The sequence below is a fragment of the Bufo gargarizans genome, chromosome 10, assembly GCF_014858855.1.
Source record: "Bufo gargarizans isolate SCDJY-AF-19 chromosome 10, ASM1485885v1, whole genome shotgun sequence".
In the NCBI taxonomy this organism is placed as follows: Eukaryota; Metazoa; Chordata; class Amphibia; order Anura; family Bufonidae; genus Bufo; species Bufo gargarizans.
The window spans coordinates 127,895,802-127,915,186 of NC_058089.1; positions in this window are offsets into that span (position 1 = coordinate 127,895,802).

A 19,385-nucleotide genomic window follows, 5' to 3' on the forward strand; every position below is an offset into this window, starting at 1 on the left:
TCCACCCCACTCCTCCTAGTTGCTCCACCACGCTCCTTAAAATTACTCCACCACACGCCTCGCTCCTCCACTACCAGCTCCACCACTGACTCAAATAACTCCACCACTCGCCCTGCTCCTGCCAATTACTCCACCATCTACCCCATTCCTCTTAGTTATGCCACCATCCACCCCGCTCCTCCACTGCCAGCTCCACCACTCACTCTAATTACTCCACCATCCACCCTGCTCCTCCTAGTTACTCCACCATCCAACCTGCTCCTCCACTACCGGCTCCACCACTCACTCTAATTACTCCATCCACCCTGCTCCACCTAATTACTCTACCATCCACCCTGCTCCTTCTAGTTACTCCACCATCCACCCCGCTCCTCCTAGTTACTCCACCATCCATCACTCACTCAAATTACTCCACCATCCACCCCAATCCTCCTAGTTACTCCACCATCCACCCCACTCCTCCTAATTACTCCACCAGTCACCCTGCTCCTCCTAATTACTTCACCATCAAGCCCGCTTCTCCTAGTTACTCCACCATCCACAACTCACTCAAATTACTCCACCATCCACCCCAATCCTCCTAGTTGCTCCACTATCCACCCTGCTCCTTAAAATTACTCCACCATCCACCCTGCTCCTTCTAATGACTCCACCATCCACCCCAATCCTCCTAGTTATTCCACCACCCGCCCGATCCTCTACTACCAGCTCCACCACTCACTCTAATTACTCTACCACTCCCCCTGGTCCTCCCAATTGTTCCACCATCTATGCCGCTCCTCCTAGTTACTCCACCATCCACCCTGCACCTCTTAATTACTCCACCACTCACCCTGCTCCTCCTAATTAATCCACCATCCACCCAGCTACTCCTAATTCCACCACCATTCACCTCGCTCCTCCTCCACTGCCAGCATCACCACCCACCCAACTTCTCCTTGTTACTCCACTATACATCCCGCTCCTCCTAGTTAATCCACCAACCACGCCGCTCCTCCTAGTCACTCCACCATTAACGCTGCTCCTCCTAGTTACTCCACCATCCACCCCATTCCTCCTAGTTACTGCAACACTCACTCTGCTCCTTCTGATTACTCCACCATCCACCCCGCTCCTCCTAGATACTACACCATCTACCCCGCTCTTCCTACATACTAGACCATCCACCCTGCTCCTCCTAGATACTACACCATCCACCCTGCTCCTCCTAGTTACTGCACCACTCACCCTGCTCCTCCTAATTACCCTACATTCCAGCCTGCTTCTCCAAGTTACTCCACCATTAACCCTGCTCCTCCAAATTACTCCACCACCCACCCCGCTCCTCCACTGCTGGCTCCAACACTCACTCTAATTACTCCATTATTACTCCACTCTATTACTCCATTAATTACTATCTACCATGCTACTCCTACTTACTCCACCAACCACCCCGCTCCTCCTAGTTACTCCACCATCCACCCTGCTCCTCCACTACCAGCTCCACCACTCGCTCTAATTACTCCATCCACCCTGCTCCACCTAATTACTCTACCATCCACCCTGCTCCTTCTAGTTACTCCACCAACCACCCTGCTCCTCCTAATTACTCCACCATCCACCCCACTCCTCCTAGTTACTCCACCATCAACTTTAATTCTCCTCATTACGCCAATATCCATTCTGCTCCTCCTAGTTACACCACCATCCACCCCGCTCCTAATAATTACTCCACCATCCACTCCGCTCCTCCTAGTTACTCCACCATCCACCCCGCTCCTAATAATTACTCCACCATCCACTCCGCTCCTCCTAGTTACTCCACCATCCACCCCGCACCTCATAATTACTCCACCATCCACCCCGCTCCTTCTTTTTACTCCACCATCAACCTTGCTTCTCCTCATTACTCCAATATCCATTCTGCTCCTCCTAATTACTCCAATATCCACTCTGCTCCTTCTAGTTACTCCACCATCCACCCCGCTGTTATGCTCTAGGGTGGGAGGGAAACCCCCACACCGAACATAGGTCGGAATAGGAAAAGGAAATAAGGCCTGAAAACTAAGGAAGGGAGATGGACACCTCCTAGTGAAACCCCTAATCAAAGTCCTGACTGACTACCAGTATGAACAGACCCCAGAGGTAGGTGAGGTCATACACAGCAATACCTAGAGTCCTATCTAACTCTAAAGTACCCTGGTACTAATGACAGGAATGAGACATCCTGTTCCTCCAAATGGAAGGATGAACGGGAGTCTCCCTGAGGCCTAACACAAAACAACAAAGAAATGCAACACAGAAAAGTCAAAATACAAAGGGAAAGGTAACACTTAACTTTCAAGAAGCTATGGCAGCACCAGGAACTCAGCCGAGATCCAAACACCAGCTATCCACAGGTCCAACTGAAGCTATAATAGCACCAGAACTCAGCCGAGATCCAAACACCAGCTATCCACAGGTCCAACTGAAGCTATAGTAGCACCAGAACTCAGCCGAGATCCAAACACCAGCTATCCACAGGTCCAACTGAAGCTATAGTAGCACCAGAACTCAGCCGAGATCCAAACACCAGCTATCCACAGGCCCAACTGAAGCTATAGTAGCACCAGAACTCAGCCGAGATCCAAACACCAGCTATCCACAGGTCCAACTGAAGCTATAGTAGCACCAGAACTCAGCCGAGATCCAAACACCAGCTATCCACAGGTCCAACTGAAGCTATACACCGCACAGCATTGTGGGAGAGACTACTATAAATAGGGAAAGTTAAATGACCACAATAACAACACCCGGATGTTAGAGGTGCGGCCAGTACCAGAAACAACACAGACGCCTATTGATCCACAAGGTAAACATGTCAAACCAAGCCACGTGTTGCCAGTCTCAAAGATCTCCAGCCACTCACTGTCACGGGGACGTCCGTAGGTCTCGGTATGTCTGTGACACCCGCTCCTCCTAGTTACATCACCATCTACCCTGCTCCTCATAAATACTCCACCATCCACCCCACTTATGCTATATACTCCACCATCTACCCCGATCCTCCTCAATACTCCGCCATTCACACCACTCATCCTAATTACTCCACCATCCATACTAGTGCTGCTAATTACTCCACCATCCACCCTACTCCTCCACTACCAGCTCCACCGCTCACTCAAATTACTCCAACACTCACCCTGCTCCTCCAAATTACTCCACCATCTACCCTGAGCCTCCTAGTTACTCCACCATCCAACCCGCACCTCCTAAATACTCTACCACTCACCCCGCTCCTCCAAATTACTCCACCATCTACCCTGAGCCTCCTAGTTACTCCACCATCCAACCCGCACCTCCTAAATACTCTACCACTCACCCCGCTCCTCCAAATTACTCCACCATCCACCTCGCTCCTCCTAAATACATACGCCTTGTGATTATATATACACAGTGTACACGTATACACTGAGCCTTGTGATTATATATAAACAATGTACACGTATACACTGAGCCCTGTGATTATATATACACGGTGTACACGTATACACTGAGCCCTGTGATTATATATACACGGTGTACACGTATACACTGAGCCCTGTGATTATATATACACGGTGTACACGTATACACTGAGCCCTGTGATTATATATACACAGTGTACACGTATACACTGAGCCCTGTGATTATATATACACGGTGTACACGTATACACTGAGCCCTGTGATTATATATACACGGTGTACACGTATACACTGAGCCCTGTGATTATATATACACGGTGTACACGTATACACTGAGCTGTGATTATATACACGGTGTACACGTATACACTGAGCCCTGTGATTATATATACACGGTGTACACGTATACACTGAGCTGTGATTTATATACACGGTGTACACGTATACACTGAGCTGTGATTATATATACACGGTGTACACGTATACACTGAGCCCTGTGATTATATATACACGGTGTACACGTATACACTGAGCTGTGATTATATATACAGTGTACACGTATACACTGAGCCTGTGATTATATATACATGTACACGTATACACTGAGCCCTGTGATTATATATACACGGTGTACACGTATACACTGAGCCCTGTGATTATATATACACGGTGTACACGTATACACTGAGCCCTGTGATTATATATACACGGTGTACACGTATACACTGAGCCCTGTGATTATATATACACGGTGTACACGTATACACTGAGCCTGTGATTATATACACGGTGTACACGTATACACTGAGCCCTGTGATTATATATACACGGTGTACACGTATACACTGAGCCCTGTGATTATATATACACGGTGTACACGTATACACTGAGCTGTGATTATATATACACGGTGTACACGTATACACTGAGCCCTGTGATTAATATACACGGTGTACACGTATACACTGAGCTGTGATTATATATACACGGTGTACACGTATACACTGAGCTGTGATTATATATACACGGTGTACACGTATACACTGAGCTGTGATTATATATACACGGTGTACACGTAACACTGAGCCCTGTGATTATATATACACGGTGTACACGTATACACTGAGCTGTGATTATATATACACGGTGTACACGTATACACTGAGCTGTGATTATATATACACGGTGTACACGTATACACTGAGCTGTGATTAATATACACGGTGTACACGTATACACTGAGCCCTGTGATTATATATACACGGTGTACACGTATACACTGAGCCCTGTGATTATATATACACGGTGTACACGTATACACTGAGCTGTGATTATATATACACGGTGTACACGTATACACTGAGCTGTGATTATATATACACGGTGTACACGTATACACTGAGCTGTGATTATATATACACGGTGTACACGTATACACTGAGCTGTGATTATATATACACGGTGTACACGTATACACTGAGCTGTGATTATATATACACGGTGTACACGTATACACTGAGCCCTGTGATTATATATACACGGTGTACACGTATACACTGAGCTGTGATTATATATACACGGTGTACACGTATACACTGAGCCCTGTGATTATATATACACGGTGTACACGTATACACTGAGCCCTGTGATTATATATACACGGTGTACACGTATACACTGAGCTGTGATTATATATACACGGTGTACACGTATACACTGAGCTGTGATTATATATACACGGTGTACACGTATACACTGAGCCTGTGATTATATATACACGGTGTACACGTATACACTGAGCCTGTGATTATATATACACGGTGTACACGTATACACTGAGCTGTGATTATATATACACGGTGTACGTATACACTGAGCCCTGTGATTATATATACACGGTGTACACGTATACACTGAGCTGTGATATATATACGGTATGATTATATATACACGGTGTACACGTATACACTGAGCTGTGATTATATATACACGGTGTACACGTATACACTGAGCCTGTGATTATATATACACGGTGTACACGTATACACTGAGCCCTGTGATTATATATACACGGTGTACACGTATACACTGAGCCTGTGATTATATATACACGGTGTACACGTATTACACTGAGCTGTGATTATATATACACGGTGTACACGTATACACTGAGCCCTGTGATTATATATACACGGTGTACCCGTATACACTGAGCCCTGTGATTATATATACACGGTGTACACGTATACACTGAGCTGTGATTATATATACACGGTGTACACGTATACACTGAGCCCTGTGATTATATATACACGGTGTACACGTAATACACTGAGCCCCTGTGATTATATATACACGGTGTACACGTATACACTGAGCTGTGATTATATATACACGGTGTACACGTATACACTGAGCCCTGTGATTATATATACACGGTGTACACGTATACACTGAGCTGTGATTATATATACACGGTGTACACGTATACACTGAGCCCTGTGATTATATATACACGGTGTACACGTATACACTGAGCCCTGTGATTATATATACACGGTGTACACGTATACACTGAGCCCTGTGATTATATATACACGGTGTACACGTATACACTGAGCCCTGTGATTATATATACACGGTGTACACGTATACACTGAGCCCTGTGATTATAATATACACGGTGTACACGTATACACTGAGCCCTGTGATATATATACACGGTGTACACGTATACACTGAGCCCTGTGATTATATATACACGGTGTACACGTATACACTGAGCCCTGTGATTATATATAATGGTGAAACGTATACACTGGTGGATTATAATACACGTATATACACTGAGCTGTGATTATATATACACGGTGTACACGTATACACTGAGCCCTGTGATTATATATACACGGTGTACACGTATACACTGAGCTGTGATTATATATACACGGTGTACACGTATACACTGAGCGTGATTATATATACACGGTGTACACGTATACACTGAGCCCTGTGATTATATATACACGGTGTACACTATACACTGAGCTGTGATTATATATACACGGTGTACACGTATACACTGAGCCGTGATTATATATACACGGTGTACACGTATACACTGAGCCCTGTGATTATATATACACTGGTGTACACGTATACACGAGCCCTGTGATTATATATACACGGTGTACACGTATACACTGAGCCTGTGATTATATATACATGGTGTACACGTATACACTGAGCCCTGTGATTATATATACACGGTGTACACGTATACACTGAGCCGTGATTATATATACACGGTGTACACGTATACACTGAGCCCTGTGATTATATATACATGGTGTACACGTATACACTGAGCCCTGTGATTATATATACACGGTGTACACGTATACACTGAGCTGTGATTATATATACATGGTGTACACGTATACACTGAGCCTGTGATTATATATACACGGTGTACACGTATACACTGAGCCTGTGATTATATATACACGGTGTACACGTATACACTGAGCCCTGTGATTATATATACACTGGTGTACACGTATACACTGAGCCCTGTGATTATATATACACGGTGTACACGTATAACTGAGCCCTGTGATTATATATACACGGTGTACACGTATACACTGAGCTGTGATTATATATACACGGTGTACACGTATACACTGAGCTGTGATTATATATACACGGTGTACACGTAACACTGAGCCCTGTGATTATATATACACGGTGTACACGTATACACTGAGCCTGTGATTATATATACACTGGTGTACACGTATACACTGAGCCCTGTGATTATATATACACGGTGTACACGTATACACTGAGCCCTGTGATTATATATACACGGTGTACACGTATACACTGAGCTGTGATTATATATACACGGTGTACACGTATACACTGAGCCCTGTGATTAATATACACGGTGCTACACGTATACACTGAGCTGTGATTATATATACACTGGTGTACACGTATACACTGAGCCCTGTGATTATATATACACGGTGTACACGTATACACTGAGCCTGTGATTTATATACATGGTGTAACGTATACACTGAGCCCTGTGATTAATATACACGGTGTACACGTACACTGAGCCCGTGATTATATATACACGGTGTACACGTATACACTGAGCCCTGTGATTATATATACACGGTGTACACGTATACACTGAGCCCTGTGATTATATATACACGGTGTACACGTATACACTGAGGCCTGTGATTATATATACACGGTGTACACGTATACACTGAGCCTGTGATTATATATACACGGTGTACACGTATACACTGAGCCCGTGATTATATATACACGGTGTACACGTATACACTGAGCCCTGTGATTATATATACACGGTGTACACGTATACACTGAGCCCTGTGATTATATATACACGGTGTACACGTATACACTGAGCCTGTGATTATATATACACGGTGTACACGTATACACTGAGCCTGTGATTATATATACACGGTGTACACGTATACACTGAGCCTGTGATTATATATACACGGTTACACGTATACACTGAGCTGTGATTATATATACCACGGTTGTACACGTATACACTGAGCCCTGTGATTATATATACACGGTGTACACGTATACACTGAGCCTGTGATTATATATACACGGTGTACACGTATACACTGAGCCCTGTGATTATATATACACGGTGTACACGTATACACTGAGCCCTGTGATTATATATACACGGTGTACACGTATACACTGAGCCCTGTGATTATATATACACGGTGTACACGTATACACTGAGCCTGTGATTATATACTATACACTGAGTGTACACGTATACACTGAGCCCTGTGATATATATACACGGTGTACACGTATACACTGAGCCTGTGATTATATATACACGGTGTACACGTATACACTGAGCCCTGTGATTATATATACACGGTGTACACGTATACACTGAGCCCTGTGATTATATATACACGGTGTACACGTATACACTGAGCCTGTGATTATATATACACGGTGTACACGTATACACTGAGCCCTGTGATTATATATACACGGTGTACACGTATACACTGAGCCTGTGATTATATATACACGGTGTACACGTATACACTGAGCCCTGTGATTATATATACACGGTGTACACGTATACACTGAGCCTGTGATTATATATACACGGTGTACACGTATACACTGAGCCTGTGATTATATATACACGGTGTACACGTATACACTGAGCCCTGTGATTATATATACACGGTGTACACGTATACACTGAGCCCTGTGATTATATATACACGGTGTACACGTATACACTGAGCCCTGTGATTATATATACACGGTGTACACGTATACACTGAGCTGTGATTATATATACACGGTGTACACGTATACACTGAGCCTGTGATTATATATACACGGTGTACACGTATACACTGAGCCCTGTGATTATATATACACGGTGTACACGTATACACTGAGCCCTGTGATTATATATACACGGTGTACACGTATACACTGAGCCTGTGATTATATATACACGGTGTACACGTATACACTGAGCCCTGTGATTATATATACACGGTGTACACGTATACACTGAGCCCTGTGATTATATATACACGGTGTACACGTATACACTGAGCCTGTGATTATATATACACGGTGTACACGTATACACTGAGCCCTGTGATTATATATACACGGTGTACACGTATACACTGAGCCCTGTGATTATATATACACGGTGTACACGTATACACTGAGCCCTGTGATTATATATACACGGTGTACACGTATACACTGAGACCTGTGCATTATATATCACGGTTGTAACGGTATACACTGAGCCTGTGATTATATATACACGGTGTACACGTATACACTGAGCCTGTGATTATATATACACGGTGTACCACGTATACACTGAGCCCTGTGATTATATATACACGGTGTACACGTATACACTGAGCCCTGTGATTAGATATACACGGTGTACACGTATACCACTGAGCCCTGTGATTATTATACACGGTGTACACGTATACACTGAGCTGTGATTATATATACACGGTGTACACGTATACACTGAGCCCTGTGATTATATATACACGGTGTACACTTATACACTGAGCCCTGTGATATTACACGGTTGTACACGATACAATGAGCTGGATTATATATACACGGTGTACACGTATACACTGAGCCCTGTGATATATATACACGGTGTACACGTATACACTGAGCTGTGTTATATATACACGGTGTACCACGTATACACTGAGCCTGTGATTATATATACACGGGTACACGTAATACACTGAGCCCTGTGATTATATATACACGGTGTACACGTATACACTGAGCCCTGTGATTATATATACACGGTGTACACGTATACACTGAGCCCTGTGATTATATATACACGGTGTACACGTATACACTGAGCCCTGTGATTATATATACACGGTGTACACGTATACACTGAGCCCTGTGATATATATACACGGTGTACACGTATACACTGAGCCCTGTGATTATATATACACGGTGTACACGTATACACTGAGCCCTGTGATTATATATACACGGTGTACACGTATACACTGAGCCCTGTGATTATATATACACGGTGTACACGTATACACTGAGCCCTGTGATTATATATACACGGTGTACACGTATACACTGAGCTGTGATTATATATACACGGTGTACACGTATACACTGAGCTGTGATTATATATACACGGTGTACACGTATACACTGAGCTGTGATTATATATACACGGTGTACACGTATACACTGAGCTGTGATTATATATACAGGTGTACACGTATACACTGAGCTGTGATTATATATACACGGTGTACACGTATACACTGAGCTGTGATTATATATACACGGTGTACACGTATACACTGAGCCCTGTGATTATATATACACGGTGTACACGTATACACTGCCCTGTGATTATATATACACGGTGTACACGTATACACTGAGCTGTGATTATATATACACGGTGTACACGTATACACTGAGCTGTGATTATATATACACGGTGTACACGTATACACTGAGCTGTGATTATATATACACGGTGTACACGTATACACTGAGCTGTGATTATATATACACGGTGTACACGTATACACTGAGCTGTGATTATATATACACGGTGTACACGTATACACTGAGCTGTGATTATATATACACGGTGTACACGTATACACTGAGCCCTGTGATTATATATACACGGTGTACACGTATACACTGAGCTGTGATTATATATACACGGTGTACACGTATACTGAGCTGTGATATATATACACGGTGTACACGTATACACTGAGCTGTGATTATATATACACGGTGTACACGTATACACTGAGCCCTGTGATTATATATACACGGTGTACACGTATACACTGAGCCTGTGATTATATATACACGGTGTACACGTATACACTGAGCCCTGTGATTATATATACACGGTGTACACGTATACACTGAGCTGTGATGATATATACACGGTGTACACGTATACACTGAGCTGTGATTATATATACACGGGTAACACGTATACACTGAGCTGTGATTATATTACACGGTGTACACGTATACACTGAGCCTGTGATTATATATACACGGTGTACACGTATACACTGAGCCCTGTGATTATATATACACGGTGTACACGTATAACACTGAGCCCTGTGATTATATATACACGGTGTACACGTATACACTGAGCCCGGTGATTATATATACACGGTGTACACGTATACACTGAGCCCTGTGATTACTTATATACACGGTGTACACGTATACACTGAGCCCTGTGATTATTAATACACGGTGTACACGTATACACTGAGCCCTGTGATTATATATACACGGTGTACACGTATACACTGAGCCCTGTGATTATATATACACGGTGTACACGTATACACTGAGCCCTGTGATTATATATACACGGTGTACACGTATACACTGAGCCCTGTGATTATATATACACGGTGTACACGTATACACTGAGCCCTGTGATTATATATACACGGTGTACACGTATACACTGAGCCCTGTGATTATATATACACGGTGTACACGTATACACTGAGCCCTGTGATTATATATACACGGGTACACGTATACACTGAGCCCTGTGATTATATATACACGGAGGTACACGTATACACTGAGCCCTGTGATTATATATACACGGTGTACACGTATACACTGAGCTGTGATTATATATACACGGTGTACACGTATACACTGAGCTGTGATTATATATACACGGTGTACACGTATACACTGAGCTGTGATTATATATACACGGTGTACACGTATACACTGAGCCCTGTGATTATATATACATGGTGTACACGTATACACTGAGCTGTGATTATATATACATGGTGTACACGTATACACTGAGCCGTGATTATATACACGGTGTACACGTATACACTGAGCCCTTGATTATATATACACGGTGTACACGTATACACTGAGCCTGTGATTATATATACACGGTGTACACGTATACACTGAGCCCTGTGATTATATATACATGGTGTACACGTATACACTGAGCTGTGATTATATATACACGGTGTACACGTATACACTGAGCTGTGATTATATATACACGGTGTACACGTATACACTGAGCTGTGATTATATATACACGGTGTACACGTATACACTGAGCCCTGTGATTATATATACACGGTGTACACGTATACACTGAGCCCTGTGATTATATATACACGGTGTACACGTATACACTAAGCTGTGATTATATATACACGGTGTACACGTATACACTGAGCCCTGTGATTATATATACACGGTGTACACGTACTACCACTGAGCTGTGATTATATACACGGTGTACACGTATACACTGAGCCCTGTGATTATATATACCCGGTGTACACGTATACACTGAGCCTGTGATTATATATACACGGTGTACAATATACACTGAGCCTGTGATTATATATACACGGTTGTACACGTATACACTGAGCCCTGTGATTATATATACACGGTGTACACGTATACACTAAGCTGTGATTATATATACACGGTGTACACGTATACACTGAGCTGGATTATATATACACGGTGTACACGTATACACTGAGCCTGTGATTATATATACACGGAGTACACGTATACACTGAGCCCTGTGATATATATACACGGTGTACACGTATACACTGAGCCCTGTGATTATATATACACGGTGTACACGTATACACTGAGCCCTGTGATTATATATACATGGTGTACACGTATACCACTGAGCCTGTGATTTATATTACACGGATCCTGAGCTTGATTATATATACACGGTGTACACGTATACACTGAGCCCTGTGATTATATATACACTGGTGTACACGTATACACTGAGCTGTGATTATATACACCGGTGTACACGTATACACTGAGCTGTGATTATATATACACGGTGTACACGTATACACTGAGCCTGTGATTATATATACACGGTGTACACGTATACACTGAGCCCTGTGATTATATATACACGGTGTACACGTATACACTGAGCCCTGTGATTATATATACACGGTGTACACGTATACACTGAGCTGTGATTATATATACACGGTGTACACGTATACACTGAGCCCTGTGATTATATATACACGGTGTACACGTATACACTGAGCCCTGTGATTATATATACACGGTGTACACGTATACACTGAGCTGTGATTATATATACACGGTGTACACGTATACACTGAGCTGTGATTATATATACACGGTGTACACGTATACACTGAGCTGTGATTATATATACACGGTGTACACGTATACACTGAGCCCTGTGATTATATATACACGGTGTACGTATACACTGAGCTGTGATATATACACGGTGTACACGTATACACTGAGCTGTGATTATATACACGGTGTACACGTACACTGAGCTGTGATTATATATACACGGTGTACACGTATACACTGAGCTGTGATTATATATACACGGTGTACACGTATACACTGAGCCCTGTGATATATACACGTGTACACGTATACACTGAGCCCTGTGATTATATATACACGGTGTACACGTATACACTAAGCTGTGATTATATATACACGGTGTACACGTATACACTGAGCTGTGATTATATACACGGTGTACACGTATACACTGAGCTGTGATTATATATACACAGTGTACACGTATACACTGAGCCCTGTGATTATATATACATGGTGTACACGTATACACTGAGCTGTGATTATATAACATGGTGTACACGTATACACTGAGCCGTGATTATATCATGGTGTACACGTATACACTGAGCTGTGATTATATTAACACGGTGTACACGTATACACTGAGCCCTGTGATTATATATACATGGTGTACACGTATACACTGAGCCCTGTGATTATATACACGGTGTACACGTATACACTGAGCTGTGATTATATATACACGGTGTACAGTATACACTGAGCCCTGTGATATTATATACACGGTGTACACGTATACACTGAGCCCTGTGATTGATATATACACGTGTACACGTATACACTGAGCCCTGTGATTATATATACATGGTGTACACGTATACACTGAGCTGTGATTAATATACACGGTGTACACGTATACACTGAGCCCTGTGTTATATATACACGGTGTACACGTATACACTGAGCTGTGATTATATATACACTGTGTACACGTATACACTGAGCCCTGTGATTATATATACATGGTGTACACGTATACACTGAGCCCTGTGATTATATATACACGGTGTACACGTATACACTGAGCCCTGTGATTATATATACACGGTGTACACGTATACACTGAGCTGTGATTATAATATACATGGTGTACACGTATACACTGAGCCCTGTGATTATATATACACGGTGTACACGTATACACTGAGCTGTGATTGATATATACACGGTGTACACGTATACACTGAGCCCTGTGATTATATATACATGGTGTACCAGTATACACTGAGCCGTGATTATATATACACGGTGTACACGTATACACTGAGCCCTGTGATTATATATACACGGTGTACACGTATACACTGAGCTGTGATTATATATACACGGTGTACACGTATACACGTATACACTGAGCTGTGATTATATATACACTGTGTACACGTATACACTGAGCTGTGATTATATATACACGGTGTACACGTATACACTGAGCCCTGTTACTATATATACACGGTGTACACGTATACACTGAGCTGTGATTATATATACACGGTGTACACGTATACACTGAGCTGTGATTATATATACACGGTGTACACGTATACACTGAGCTGTGATTATATATACACGGTGTACACGTATACACTGAGCTGTGTTTATATACACGGTGTACACGTATACACCGAGCCCTGTGATTATATATACACGGTGTACACGTATACACTGAGCTGTGATTATTATACACGTGTACACGTATACACTGAGCCCTGTGATTATATATACACGGTGTACACGTATACACTGAGCTGTGATTATATATACACGGTGTACACGTATACACTGAGCTGTGATTATATATACACGGTGTACACGTATACACTGAGCCCTGTGATTATATACACGGTGTACACGTATACCACTGAGCTGTGTATATTACACGGTGTACACGTATACACTGAGCTGTGATTATATATACACGGTGTACACGTATACACGAGCTGTGATTATATATACACGTGTACACGATACACTGAGCTGTGATTATATATACACGGTGTACACGTATACATGAGCTGTGATTATATATACACGGTGTACACGTATACACTGAGCTGATTATATATACACGGTGTACACGTATACACCGAGCCCTGTGATTATATATACACGGTGTACACGTACACACTGAGCTGTGATTATATATACACGTGTACACGTATACATGAGCTGTGATTATATATACACGGTGTACACGTATACACGAGCCCTGTGATTATTAACACGGTGTACACGTATACACTGAGCCCTGTGATTATAAACACGGTGTACACGTATCACTGAGCCCTGTGATTATATATACCGGTGTACACGTATACACTAAGCTGTGATTATATATACACGGAGTACAACGTATACACTGAGCTGTGATATATATACACGGTGTACACGTATACACTGAGCCCTGTGATTATATATACACGGTGTACACGTATACACTGAGCCCTGTGATTATATATACACGGTGTACACGTATACACTGAGCCCTGTGATTATATACACGGTGTACACGTATACACTGAGCTGGATTATATATCCACGGTGTACACGATACACTGAGCCTGTGATTATATATACACGGTGTACACGTATACACTGAGCCCTGTGATTATATATACACGGTGTACACGTATACACTGAGCTGTGATTATATATACACGGTGTACACGTATACACCGAGCCCTGTGATAATATATACACGGTGTACACGTATACACTGAGCCCTGTGATTATATATACACGGTGTACACGTATACACTGAGCTGTGATTATATATACACGGTGTACACGTATACACTGAGCCCTGTGATTATATATACACGGTGTACACGTATACACTGAGCCCTGTGATTATATATACACGGTGTACACGTATACACTAAGCTGTGATTATATATACACGGAGTACACGTATACACTGAGCTGTGATTATATATACACGGTGTACACGTATACACTGAGCCCTGTGATTATATATACACGGAGTACACGTATACACTGAGCCCTGTGATTATATATACATGGTGTACACGTATACACTGAGCCCTGTGATTATATATACACGGTGTACACGTATACACTGAGTGATGTCACAGGGACAGTCATGTGACAGCTCCGGGGCCCCTAATACACAGGGACAGTCATGTCACAGCTCCGGGGCCCCTCATACACAGGGACAGTCATGTCACAGCTCCGGGGCTCCTCATACACAGGGACAGTCATGTGACAGCTCTGGGGCCCCTGATACACAGGGACAGTCATGTGACAGTTCTGGGGCCCCTGATACACAGGGACAGTCATGTGACAGCTCTGGGGCCCCTGATACACAGGGACAGTCATGTGACAGTTCTGGGGCCCCTGATACACAGGGACAGTCATGTGACAGCTCTGGGGCCCCTCATACACAGGGACAGTCATGTGACAGCTCTGGGGCCCCTGATACACAGGGACAGTCATGTGACAGCTCTGGGGCCCCTCATACACAGGGACAGTCATGTGACAGCTCTGGGGCCCCTCATACACAGGGACAGTCATGTGACAGCTCCGGGGCTCCTCATACACGGGGACAGTCATGTCACAGCTCCGGGGCCCCTGATACACGGGGACAGTCATGTGACAGCTCTGGGGCCCCTCATACACAGGGACAGTCATGTGACAGCTCTGGGGCCCCTCATACACAGGGACAGTCATGTGACAGCTCTGGGGCCCCTCATACACAGGGACAGTCATGTGACAGCTCTGGGGCCCCTCATACACAGGGACAGTCATGTCACAGCTCCGGGGCCCCTGATACACGGGGACAGTCATGTGACAGCTCTGGGGCCCCTCATACACAGGGACAGTCATGTGACAGCTCAGGGGCCCCTCATACACAGGGACAGTCATGTGACAGCTCTGGGGCCCCTCATACACAGGGACAGTCATGTGACAGCTCTGGGGCCCCTCATACACAGGGACAGTCATGTGACAGCTCTGGGGCCCCTCATACACAGGGACAGTCATGTGACAGCTCCGGGGCTCCTCATACACAGGGACAGTCATGTCACAGCTCCGGGGCCCCTGATACACGGGGACAGTCATGTGACAGCTCCGGGGCCCCTCATCTGACAGCTCCGGGGCCCCTCAGGTCACAGCTCCGGGGCCCCTCAGGTCACAGCTCCGGGCCCCCTCCTCACCTGACGTCTCCCAGCCGGGTTCCGGAGGCTGCGGCGCTGCTGCTGGGCCCGGGGAGCTGTCCTCCTCGGCTTGGTGCTGAAGCTGCGGGGCTGGGGAGAAGCTGCCCGGCTCCCCCTCCGCCCTCCCCGGCCTCCAGGCTGGCCTCATTCCCCATGCCGCGCTGTACGTGCGGGGAGACGGACGACGGGAACCGGAGAGAAGCAGCAGCGGCGGACGGAGCGTCACTGCCCGAAACGGTCCTCCGCCATCCCGGCCCTGCGCGTGCGCGAGCGGTCACGTGTCTGCGGCGGGAGCGCGCCTCCCCCTCACTGCCGGGGCCGAGAGGAGGCGGGAGAGCCGGAGGAGAGAGGGGCCCCCAGATAGAGAAGGAGAGAGGGGCCCCCGGATAGAGAAGGAGAGGGGGACCGAGAGAGGGGCCCCCAGATAGAGAAGGAGAGGGGGGCCCCCTGATAGAGAAGGAGAGAGGGGCCCCCTGATAGAGAAGGAGAGAGGGGCCCCCTGATAGAGAAGGAGAGAGGGGCCCCCAGATAGAGAAGGAGAGAGGGGCCCCCTGATAGAGAAGGAGAGAGGGGCCCCCTGATAGAGAAGGGCCCCCTGATAGAGAAGGAGAGAGGGGCCCCCAGATAGAGAAGGATAGAGGGGCCCCAGATAGAGAAGGATAGAGGGGCCCCCTGATAGAGAAGGAGAGAGGGGCCCCCAGATAGAGAAGGAGAGGGGGACCGAGAGGGGCCCCCAGATAGATGGGCCCGAGATTTAGAAACAGACCAAGAGATGGGCCCCAAGATAGAGGGAAACGAATAAACGGGCCCTGAGAATGAGACAGAGAGGGGCCACCAGATAAAGGGAGCCTGAGAAAGGTCCCAGAGATAGAGAAAGGGGCTCCGATAGAGAGGCCGGATATGATTTGAGCTACTGTCACGGACGGTGTACAGGAAACAAGACAAAGCAACATGCATATATGACTGAGTGGATCCAAAGCTAAGGAACCAAAAGGGAGACCTCTGCACAAGACCTGAGACTTTCCCTGGCTGCTCAGCGTATGCAAAGATCCGAAAGGTGGAAGGTTGCATATCCACGTACCTCGACTATATAACCCCTGAACACCCTACAATAGTGAGGGGACACGACCACCGGCTCCCTACACCAGACACGGAGGGAGTCAGGGTCACCTGGGATCCAGCAAACAGAAAATAACAGATAAATGTACAGCACTTAACTTTGTAGCAGACTGGGAAATAGGATCAGCATGCACACACACTCCAGGAAGTAGTATAAGCCGCCCAGTAATGCATTATGGGGCGGAATTTAAAGGGAAGCAATCAGTCCAACTACATGACAGCTGAGAGAGGCTAACGAGATGAGGAACTGAACATCACAACAAAGAAACTCAAGGAGGAGGTTCTGAAAGGCTTTTGTCAGAGCTTCTCAGCTGTCTGGTTGTGACAGTACCCCTCCCTCTACGAGTGGACTCCGGACACTCAAAGCCCACCTTCTCAGGATAGGACCTATGGAAAGCCCTGATGAGACGAGAGGCCTTAATGTCCGTCACTGGGACCCACATCCTCTCCTCAGGACCATAACCCTCCCAATGAACAAGGTACTGGAGAGAACCGCGGACAAGACGAGAATCCACAATCCTAGAGACCTGAAGATTCCCATCAACCATAATCGGAGGAGGAGGCAAAGGCGAGGGTACAATGGGTTGGACATAAGGTTTTAATAAGGACTTATGAAAAACATTATGGATCTTCCAAGTCTGAGGAAGATCAAGACGATAGGCAACAGGATTGATGACAGACAGGATTTTGTAAGGCCCAATAAACCTAGGACCCAACTTCCAGGAGGGAACCTTCAATTTGATATTCTTGGTAGACAACCACACCAGATCACCAACATTCAGGTCCGGACCAGGCACACGTCTCTTATCAGCCA